This window comes from Neovison vison, chromosome 8 (genome assembly GCF_020171115.1).
Source record: "Neovison vison isolate M4711 chromosome 8, ASM_NN_V1, whole genome shotgun sequence".
Lineage (NCBI taxonomy): Eukaryota > Metazoa > Chordata > Mammalia > Carnivora > Mustelidae > Neogale > Neogale vison.
In genome coordinates this window covers 71,823,478-71,834,857 of record NC_058098.1, presented here as the reverse complement: position 1 = coordinate 71,834,857, position 11,380 = coordinate 71,823,478, and the positions used below count along the sequence as shown (strand labels likewise).

The 11,380-nt window shown below is 43.5% G+C and overlaps 1 pseudogene; it reads right to left on the bottom strand.

The window, feature by feature from the left end:
• Nucleotides 1-624: 624 nt before the first annotated feature.
• Nucleotides 625-1,495, bottom strand: LOC122915696 (annotated as a pseudogene).
• Nucleotides 1,496-11,380: the final 9,885 nt, after the last annotated feature.

Here is an 11,380-nt window from a genome sequence, read left to right as displayed (position 1 = left end):
TTTTCCTCTTCCTCAGTTATCTTTTTTAAGACCATTAGCATTTTAAAAATCTGGACCGCTATTGGTATTTATTTTCTTTATCTTTTAAGTGGGCATTTTATTTATTTGTACTTAAGCCTATAAACCAACAAGCCAACCTGGTACTATTATCATGATAAATTAAAATACAAAACATCTTCCTACAAATACTAGAATATTGAACAAATTAGGAATTGTAGTAAAACAACACAAAGGGCAGAGGAAATCGACAAAGCACAGTATAACTTAACTCTTCATGGTAACAACTGAGGTTATTAACAAGTAAAGCCTTACAATCTCAGAAAATGCAAATCATCCTTCAGCACACATCTTTGTATTTTTTACTTCCTATTCTTGAGGTTAGATTTTAGAGCCTAGAGATATCCAAATTAGTATTCTATAGCCAGAAACATCTTTTGTCATGCTGCCCACAGCAGCCAACGCTACTGAAACTCCTTTTATCAGACTCCAATAATACCCCCTCTTTCGACATAATCAGTACAATGAGAAACAATATCAAAGCAGAGATATAGGACCCTACAAAACAAAGCTTAGGAGAACTAATACAGCCACTCCCCAAACTGAGATTGAATAATATACTCATCGTCACATATCTTCAGGCTGTGTGTTCATAGAGTAATTTGGGAATAAATGCATTATTTGCTGAATGCTTCAGTTAGTGGTTTGCAGCATTACACTGTGGCTTTCCCCAGCAGTTTCTGAGATGGACTCCAAACCATTGACAAGATTTTGCTGGATCTGGATCCAGGGCTACACAGATTCCTCTCCACAACTGTGGAGCTGATTGTTCCAGGCTTGGTTATTCCAGGTGTGGGGACACCAGCTCACTGTTTCAGGAATGGTTGCTCCAATTGGGGTTATACCAGGTCTGATCCTCCATATTGGATGGTTTCCAGAAGGGTTCATCAGCTATCCCTGGTGACAGGAAGAGAAGCCTGGATGTTCTGTAGCTGTTGAGTTGCTCTGAGTCACACTGTTGCTATTCTCTGGCCAGTTGCTGTTCTTACACTTCATTCTCTGGTTCTGGAACCAGGTCTTAACCTGCTTATAGTTAAGGTTCAGAATGTTGGAATGTTTTTGCATCTGTAGGAGACTGAGGTATATCTGTCTCTGAAATCTCTCACTGAGTACACGTAGCTGGGTCTGAGGTAGGGCAGTTCTGAGCTTCTGTTTCTTCACTGGTCCATATCTTCCTTCTTCACTGTGCTCTCCTTTAGAGAAGTGGGTCTTAGTTTTACTCTGGGACTGGTTGAAGAATCAGGGCTGTCCTGAAAAGCAGATCCATAGAAGAAGAAAGAGGAGAGATGGTCTCCATGTGGGGTGTCTCAGCAGAAGACATTTGCAAAGATGCAAAATGTTCTTCAGGTCCATAAATCTCAGGCACTGGACAAGAATCCCTAGAATTGGATGCTCTGGGACCAGGTGGGCATTGGGGCTGAGCTGGACCCACACTCATGATGCTGAATTGTGGGCGGGGGGAGCAAAATTGTAAGAAAGGTTCATCTGTGTGGAAGAGCTTAGAGAAATATGAATATCTCCAGATGTATATGTGCTGCTGAATTGAGCACTGAAGATCTCCAGATATGAGAGTATCAGAAAGATAGGTGGGGGTTGCCTGGGTGGCTCAGTCAGTTAAGTATCTGACTCTTTTTTTTTTTTTTAAGATTTTATTTATTTATTTGAGAGACAGAGAGAATGAGAGAGAGTGAGCATGAGAGGAGGAAGGTCAGAGCAGGAAGCCCGCTGTGGGACTGGATCATGGGACTCCAGGATCATGATATGAGCTGAAAGCAGTCACTCAGCCAACGAGACATCCAGACACCTGAGTGTCTGACTCTTGATCTCAGCTCAGGTCTTGATCTCAAGGTCATGAGTTTAAGCCCCACTTGGGCTCCATGCTGGGCATGGAGCCTACTTTAAAAAAAAAAAAAAAAAAGAATATCAAAAAGATGGGATAGCAAGAGCCAACCAGCCCAATCCAGCAAAAGGTCAGCATTTATTTTCTTTATATTGTTATTACACCATATTTTAAGACATGTGCCCTCAACTAAACAGCAAAAATTAAAGACAAGAACCATATCTCATTCAGCCATTCACATTCAGTGATGGCTGGGAATACACACACATCTGGCTGCTCCAGATGTGCTTGCAGCACCTGGAGGGGGCTTGGGAAGCAGTCCATCACCAGAAGGAAAGTAGTCTCACCACACTCCTGCATACACAGAGCATTTCTTTACTTTTCTCATTGCATTTCTCCCAGTTAGACTTTGTCTTGGATGGGTTTCCAGTTTTGCCCTCCCCCCCACCTGGGTGTCTTCCTCTCCTCTCTTTCCTCTACTGCCTTCCCAAGGTTCCCACACTTTCCCCTCCATACCACTCTTGGTTCTATTACAGAGGTTCATCTTCCTGGGGCCAGCACTCCATTCCATGAGCTCAGGGGAGTCTTTGGCTTGTCAGATTCTTCAGAGCAGAGCACATACAGGGCAATCTATTTTTTTCTTTTATTTAAGAAAAAATTTGCTAACGTTGACTGCATCCCAAAACATAACTTCAGTGCTTGTCAGGCTACCAAGTCTCTGTCTCTTTACTTTTGCTTGCCAAGAACTCCCCCTCTCCACCAATGGGACAGAAAAAAAAAATCCTGACTTGCCATATACATAGTACATATATTTATGTAACCCTGCATTTCAAGAAAGAAGATTGTTATTCACTATTTCCTTTCCAAGCCAATCCATTAGCAGGACCCAAATTTCTCCACTTATTTTTCATCTCTTGTCTGGATGCCCAGAAAAGCCTCCCAACTCGTCTCCCTACTTCCATTCTTACCCAATTACAATATTTTCTCCACACAGCACCAGAGTAATTTTTTAAAGTAGTCTCAATGCAGGGCTTGAACTCCTGACCCTGAGATCAAGACCCAAGCTAAGATCAAGAGTGGGACACTTAGGGATGCCTGAGTGGCTCAGTTGGTTAAGCATCTGCTTTTGGCTCAGGTCATGACCCCAGGGCCCTGGGATTGGGCCCCATGTCAGGCTCCCTGCTCAGCAGGAAACCTGCTTCTCCTTTTCCCCTGTGCTCCTGCTATCTCTCTCTCTCTCGAACAATTAAATAAAAATCTAAAAAAAAAAAAAAAAAAAAAGGAGTTGGACGCCTAATTGTCTTAACTGAATCACCCAGGCACCCCCAGAGTGATCTTTTAAAACATACCACTCTTCTTAAAACCCTCATGATTCCCCAGAGCACGTAGAACAAAATTCAGACTCTTTACCATGTTAGTAAGCCTTTACATGATCTTGTTCCTGTGACCTCCCCACTTCATGTAACAGTTATCCATTGCTGCATAACAAAAGACCCCCAAACTTGGTGACTTAAAACAGTAATGCTTTATTATTTCTCACAATTCTGTAGGTTTCTCTGCTGGTCTCTCCTAAGACCACTCTTACAGCTGCAGTCATCTTGACAGAGCAGTGTTGGACAGAGGGTCCAAATGCCTCATTTGCTTAACAGGCAGTTGGCGTTGGCTGTTGACTAGGCTTCTCAGTTCTTTTCCTTGTGGCCTCTTAGTGAGCTAGTAAGCTTGTGAGCTTCTCTGCAGCACAGAGAGATTCCAAGAGAGTGATGGCAAAATCTCAAGGTTCCTTAAGGTCCCCACTCTGGAATTTGTATATTACATCTGTCATATACTATTGATCAAAGCAAATCAGGGCGTCTGGGTGACTCGGACATTTGAGCATCCACCTTGTGATTTTGCTCAGGCCATGATCTCATGGGTTGTGGGATCAAGCCCCACATCAGTCTCCACATTCTGCAGGGAATCTGGTTGAGATTCTCTCTCCCTCTCGTTCTGCCCATATGTGCGTTTGCACTCTCTCTCAAACAAATAAATCAATCTTAAAGAAAAAAAGTTAAACATAACCAGAATAAGGCCCTTTGGGTTACATAATGACTAGGACTCTTATTTTCTCTATTACTAATTATTTAGAAAATGAGTTAAATTTCATTGGCAGTTCACTAAATCAGTAGGAAATGTTCCATAAATGTTAGTAACTATTATCATTATAATTATTATTCTTTTTTTAAAAAGACGTATTTACTTATTTTAGAAAGAGAGCATGCACACATGTAAGTGGTAGGGGATAGAGAGAGAAAAACGGAGAGAGATAGAGAATCCTCTGGCAGACTCCGAGCTCAGCAGGAAGCCCAATGCAGGGCTTGATCTCAGAAGCCTGAGATCATGACCTGACTGGAAACCAAGAGTTGGCCGCTTAACCCACTGAGCAGCCCTGGTGACCTAACAAATATTACTCTTTAGCGCACAGTATCTCTAGGTCCATTGACATGTCAGTGTTCCTCTATATTATGTGTCTTTTACTTCAAGCAAAGTGAGGGAATTCTTACATTTGAGTAATCCTTGACTGGGATAGCTTTTCTTGTTGGAGTCTTTTTAAAAGTTTCTAACAATCAATAAGCCAAACTAAAAATTTTCATAAGCAAACTGAAGACATATAGTTAAGTGTTTTTCCTGCCTGTCCTCTACAACCATGAGAGAAAGTTGTGGAAGAAAGGTTCCTTTTTGCAGAATCCCACATGATATATGTGAAAGGTTGATAGAATTTTAAAAAAATCAACATTTTGCAATTCCTGACAAAAACTCAAGGCAAAGATCATTTGATACTATTAGATGAAGGGTTGCTGGGGGTAAGTGTACACAGAGGGGTTCAGGGGGTCCCCACCACCGGATTTACTGATCCATCTCAGTGTCTGAATGAAGAGAGAGCTAACTGTGTCATGCAGGTGCTCCCAGTGAGAGGTGGGATGGAGTACACAACATCACTTCTGAAGCATCCTTGCCCACATATTTAAACTGAATCACACTTGGGTTTTAAATCAGACTTCTAGTTTATAGGCAATCCAGGGATAACAGGGACAAGTTAGGGGACACCTCAGGGAAGCTGTTGGCCATATGCAGAATGCCGACCACCTGACAACTGGAAAGTGATAAAGAGGGTGTGCTCAGGAGAAGACATGTAGGGTTTTCTTACAAAGTTAAACATACACATTCATTGTGACAAGTTATTCTACTCTGGGGTATTTACCCAAGAGAAATGAAAACACATGTCTACAAAAAGACTCATACAAAAATATTCTTAGCAGCTTTTTCCCCAGGAGCCCAGATTGGAAACTATCCCAATGTCCAGCGACAAGAATGTGCACAAGCAGATTGTGGTACATGCGGATGATGGAATATAACTCACAGTAAAAAAAAAAAAAACATGCAACAGCAGGGATGAACCCCCAAAATATGCTGAGGACAAGTAGCTGCATACAACAAGGAACAGGCAAAACCCATCCACGGTGAGAGAAGTCAGAGCAGTGGCTGGGGGCAAAGGGAGAGTTGTCTGTGAAGGCACAGGAGGAAAGTTTCTGAGGTGAGGGAAACATTCTCTTTCAAGATAAGGATGTAGGCTGCCAGGTGTATGCACTTATCCAGACTCTTTGAACTATGTGCTTAATACTTGTATATTTCCTTCTACATAAGGAGAAATTAAGTAGGAGGGAATGAGGGAGGGAAATTGAGAGAGAGAAAGAAGAGAGGGACAAAGAGAGAGAGAACCAAACAACAAACGTGATGTGTGGACTTCTTAGATTCACAAACAACCGCAAAAAGTTTTATATTTATGGAAAGTTGAATGTGGACTACATGAGCATGTCAATGACTCCAAGGGGTTATGAATTTTTAGATGTAAAAATGGCAAGTGGTCATGTAAGAAAATGCCCAGTTTTCAGAAACGCATATGGAGGGACGCCTGGGTGACTCTGTCAGTTAGACGGCTGCCTTCAGCTCAGGTCATGATCCCAAGGTCCTCAGATCGAGTCCCGCATCAGGCTCCCTGCTCAGTGGGGAGCCTGCTACTCCCCTGCTTCTCCTCTCACTTTCTCTCTGACAAATAAATAAAATCTTAGGGGAAAAAAAGGAAATGCATACTGAAATATTTATGGTAATGTAACATGATGTTGGGGCTATAATATCTAAGGGTGAAAAGCAACTAAAAACATTTAATGGGTCATAAAAAGTAAGCATGACAAAATCATGACAGCTCTGGAACCTGGGTAGTGACTATATGGGGATTTACTGTTCTATTTTTTGGTATATTTGAATTTTTTTGTAATAAAAAAATGGAATTGTTCTAAGTCAATAGAGAATAGAATACCCACAATATAAAAGCCAGAAAGTGTATGGAAGTTTTCAAAATTATATTCTCTTTCCTTATCAGACCAGAGATCAATTTTCCCTGTTTTCTGCCTTGGCAGATTTTTTGCTTTGATTAAAATTCACACCTTCCGAGATCACAATTATGAATGGATTATATTAATCACATTTATTTCATATTTCAATCAGTAAATAGTTACTGAGAAATAACAGTAATGTTCTTTACAGAGAATGTTCCAAAAGCAGCACCTACGCCCAGTTGTTCTCCTATCCAGGGAAGGAATCACTTTGGGGAAGGAGTCTTCCTGCCTGGCAGAATCGCATCTTACCACCAGGAGGCGCATCCTTACCGAATTTGCTTTAGAAAAGATAACATCAGACCAACATTGTCTGAGGAGCTGGTTACCAGTCTCTTGGCGCGCCCACGACCAGAGTTTGTAATTGTTTAGGCATGTCTCTGGTGACCTCATCCCACTACACTTGAGTCTTTTTGAGGAAACAATTAGCCTGTTTGAACAGAACAGGTAAGGCAAATTAGTAACTGGAAAATTACTAAGTCGTTCTACAGGACGTGTTAGGACATCCTGTACTCCCTTGAGGCTGAGAGTTAGGGTGTGGACCCTGCTTCCTCATTAGATGGCTGGGAAAGGAGACAAGTCACCCCTCTCCCCACAGCGCAGCCCCTTCATTGTCCTTGGGAGGCTGGGCAGTGAGAACAGAAGTGGAGCTGGCCTTGGTGGACAGGGGCTTCACTGGGACAGACAAGCCTTCCTCCCACCCCTCCCTGTCCCTGGCTCCTTTCCTCTCAGCTCTGAGGCCACCGAAATGCAGCCTTCAGAAACTCTAGGTGGGGAAGACCCCAGGCTGACAACTGCCTGAAACTGCCTTGTGCTCTAGAAACCCTGGGAGCTGATTTTCCTGGACCTTGGTTCTGTGTAGCCATTTGCTGAGACACCAGTAGGTTCTAGGTTCTAGGCCTCTTCACTTACATCTGGAATTTTAAAAAGAGACAAAAGTGAAACCCCAAACTCAGAGGAAAAGAGATGAGATCTGTGGTTAACCCAGGAAGGAGGTGGGGGGTGGTCCTTGGAGAAGGTGGTCGAAAGACACAAACTTGCAGTCATAAGATCAATAAGTACCAGGGATATAATGTGTGACTCCATGATTTTGGCAAACACTGTTGTGTATGTTGGACAGTTGATAAAAGTGTAAATCCTAAAAGTTCTCAGCACTAGAAAAAACATTCAAACCTTTTTTTTTTTTTTGCCTCTATATGAGATAATAAATTTTAACTAATTGTGGTGATCATTTCATAATATATGTAAGTCAACTCATTATGCTGTACATCTTTAACTTACTGTTGTGTTTTAAGTGTATCTCAATAAAACGGAAAGAAAAGGAAGACCCGAGGAAAGTGGCACCAGAGTGAAGAAACTTCCTGAAGCCCCCAGATCATACCACAGAGGCAGCTGTCTTCTCTCCTGGTACCTGAGGCTCACCCTGGCCTGGGATCAAAGTTCAGAGGTCTGAAAGGTGAAAGAAAAGGCAGAGAAGAGGGAGGGTGTGAGGAGTGTAATAGAAAGAAATAATAACCAGTTTGCTCAGAGCTCAGAAGAGAGAAGACTCCCTTCTGGCCCCCACACTCAGGGCTGCTTCCCTCCCCACCCCCACCCCCACCTCACCAAGGATCACTCCCCATCCTTCCCTGCCTCAGGCTTTCCCAGCAGCGCCATCATGAGGGGGCCTCCAGAGGAGAAGATTAACCTGTGTGAGAATTATTATTCTACTTACCATTCACATGTACATTCATGCATTCACTTAACAGCTAGCAATGGGGGTCATGCGAGGTGGAGGTGTTGGGGGTGTCTTTGAAGAGCCCAGACAGCTGTCCGGTGGGGGAGCCAGTCATAAGAAAATCATCACAATGCCGCAGAAGAACTTCAGGAGCTGCAAGCATAACATAGAGGACAAGAATCAGGACCTTTTGTGGATGGAAAGGAGGAAAGTGCCAAGTTTCAGAAAGGTTTATTGCAGAGGAGGTAAGCATTTGGAGATTCAGTCAGCCAGTCCGCCAGTCCACCAGAAAATTCTTTCTGAGTGCCTTCTGGGTGCCAGACACGGGATCACATCAGTGAAGAAAACAGTCCAAAATCCCTGCCCTCATGGAGATGGCATTCTGTTGGTGGGGAGGGTGCAGCGGAGGTTCAGACTGTAAACATAAGAACAAGTAAATTCTAGAACAGTTAGAATGCTGTGGGGGAAATAGGACAGCTCATGTGGGGGTTAAAAGTCATGTTGAAGAAGTCAGGGAAGCCTCATTGAGGAGGTGACATTTGAGCAAGGACTTCTAGAAAGAAAGGGAATACACAGCCACTAGGGTGCTGGCCTGTGTGAGGGAGGGCAGGGAAGCCAGTGAGGCTGGAGTGAAGCAGGAGGCAAGGTCAGACTGCAGAGGCTTTGCAGGCAATCATGACAACTATGGCTCTTAACCCTGAGAGCAATGGGTGACCATCGGAGCAGTGGTGTGCTGGCAGATTGGGTCTAAAAAAAAAAGCCCTGTTCTTTAAGCATTTGCCAGTTCCTGTGGTATAAATACTCCCACCATGGCCAATTCCAAGCTACGAACACAACACAACTGAGCAGGGAGGGAGGGCATGTGCGGGAATGCCTCTTGGTGACTGGGACACGCCATTGCACCCACTCTTGCTTTGGGCAGTTTGAAGCAAAGGTGTGACATGATCTGACATGCATTTTAAGAAGGTCACTCTAGCTGCTGTGTTGAGAGGAGGCAATGGGTGGGTGGGAGGGCAAGGACAGAAGCCAAGGGGCCATTCAGGGAGTTAGCGACCTGATCATGGTGAAGGCTGGTCTCAGAGATTAGCGGTAGTAGAGATAGCAAGTCCTACACAGATTCTGGCAGTATTCAGAAGTCCATTAGAATCCACCTGGATTTCATGGCAGAATGGATAGGGGGTATGAGAAAAAGAAAGTAAGACAGGATGGCTCTGAGGTTATGTGGAAGATTTGGGGGAGAATGTGAGGAAAGGCATTCCAGGCAGAGGGAATAGCATGTAAAAGCCATGTATTTGGGAAAGAGAAGCAAGGTCATGTGGCTATGAGGGCAGAGGCAGCAAACAGGGCTGGAAAAGAGGTTCCTGACCAGGAGTACCACAGAGAGGAGCCAGGGCCCACTGGCTCCTAGTGAAGCCATTAGTGGAGATCCACTAATAGGGTTTTAGCAGAGAAGTTCATGATTAGGTTCATAAATTAAAAAACAACTAGAGAAGCTAGAGGCAGTGAGACCAGTTAGGAAGCCATATCACTGGTCTAGGAGAGACAGAGAGAGTCTCATCAGGACAGTAGCGGTGAAGCTAAAGAGAAGAAGAGGGGAGTCTGAGGGTCATAGAACTGGTTCCAAAGCCAACCTTGAATGTACATGGATCACAGAACACAGTGCGCACTCTGTCCATGTTTGCTCAATAACTAATCAGCTGACTGATGTGAGTCTTATCCTTATAATCTCCTCCCCTCCCCCTACTTATTTCCTGAGTTAAATGTCTTTTCCAAAGGACAAATACATTCGTTATATAAGAATATGGTTCAAATGTTCATGCCCCTGTGAAAGATCTGGAAGTGTTCTCACTCTCAGTCTGGGGGTGTTTACACGGCTGTACCCATAGAAAGGTTCTTCAAGCTGTATAATGAACATTTGTGCACCTCCCTGGAAGCCTGAATATACCTATTGATGAGCCATATTGATTCACTTTACCATGTAAATGACAGAGCTTGGAGCCCTCCCTTAGACCAAGCCCTCATTTCCAGGCGGGAGAAGAAGCCAATAGTATTCCGCTAGGATAGACAGAGGAAAGGGGAGTAGACAGAACACAACAACCGATGAACTTGACCCACTACTTTGTTGTTGAAAATCCATGTGGTTATCTGTAACATCTGAACCTTTCAAATGAAGTAACACCTTGAAGTGTATGTGATGGGAGCAGAAGGAACCCGGTACTAGTGACTGGCCTACAACACATGACTCAAGGAGCCCAAATTGGTCTCTCTTTTTTTTTTTTTTTTTTTAAAGATTTTATTTATTTATTTGACAGAGAGAAATCACAAGTAGATGGAGAGGCAGGCAGAGAGAGAGAGGGAAGCAGGCTCCCCGCTGAGCAGAGAGCCCGATGCGGGACTCGATCCCAGGACCCTGAGATCATGACCTGAGCCGAAGGCAGCGGCTTAACCCACTGAGCCACCCAGGCGCCCCCCAAATTGGTCTCTTACCAAAGTGATGCAGGACCATCCCAAGACACCATTTTTATAACACCAGAAACCTCTGTCATCGGCCTCATAGTCCACCTCAGCCAGAGAAAGCAGATTTCTTTTGCCCTTCACATTGGTTCCCACCCCACAAGTGACTTCTCTTCTCCCCCAAGGCCAAAGAATACATGTACCTCTTCCACAAAGCTTTTGTGCATAGGACTTGTAGCCACAGAACCATAAACTGTTCTAGACAGATCGTGAAGTCTGAAAGCCACCTATGCTGCAAAATCCAGCTGTTACTTATTCAAGTGCCATCTTGGATTGTTTTTCCTACTTATAAGGGTCGTGTCCCCAGTTAGCCTGGAAGTGTGAGTTCTGGAGCCAACCTAGCCAGGGCTGGATTCTCAGGGACACTAAGGAATATTTACTCATCTCTGATAATGGCCCACACCCCAAAAAGCAAAAAATAAATGACTACCTCTTGTGCTCACACTCTGAAGAGAATATCCATCCATCTCCACTAATTGGACTGTCTATAAAAGAACCAGAAGAGAGAACATGTGTGCGTGCACACACGCTCGTGTGCCTATGTGTAGCTATGTCTGTTTTGAGGGTAGAAACATATTAATAACTATCACTTATTAGATACCTGTTGGGCACCAGTAACTTGATATTCTCATTGAATCCTCATAACAGTCCGGTGAGGAAAATGTTATTTTGGATTCTCTGATTAATAAATGCGTTACAGGTTAGTTGTGGGAATGACATGAGACTTTCTGATTTATTTTCTCTATGTAGATGTTGAATGATTTTTATAGCTAGGCCATATTTTTTTACACTTCATCAGTTTTTTTAAAAATTTTATTTATT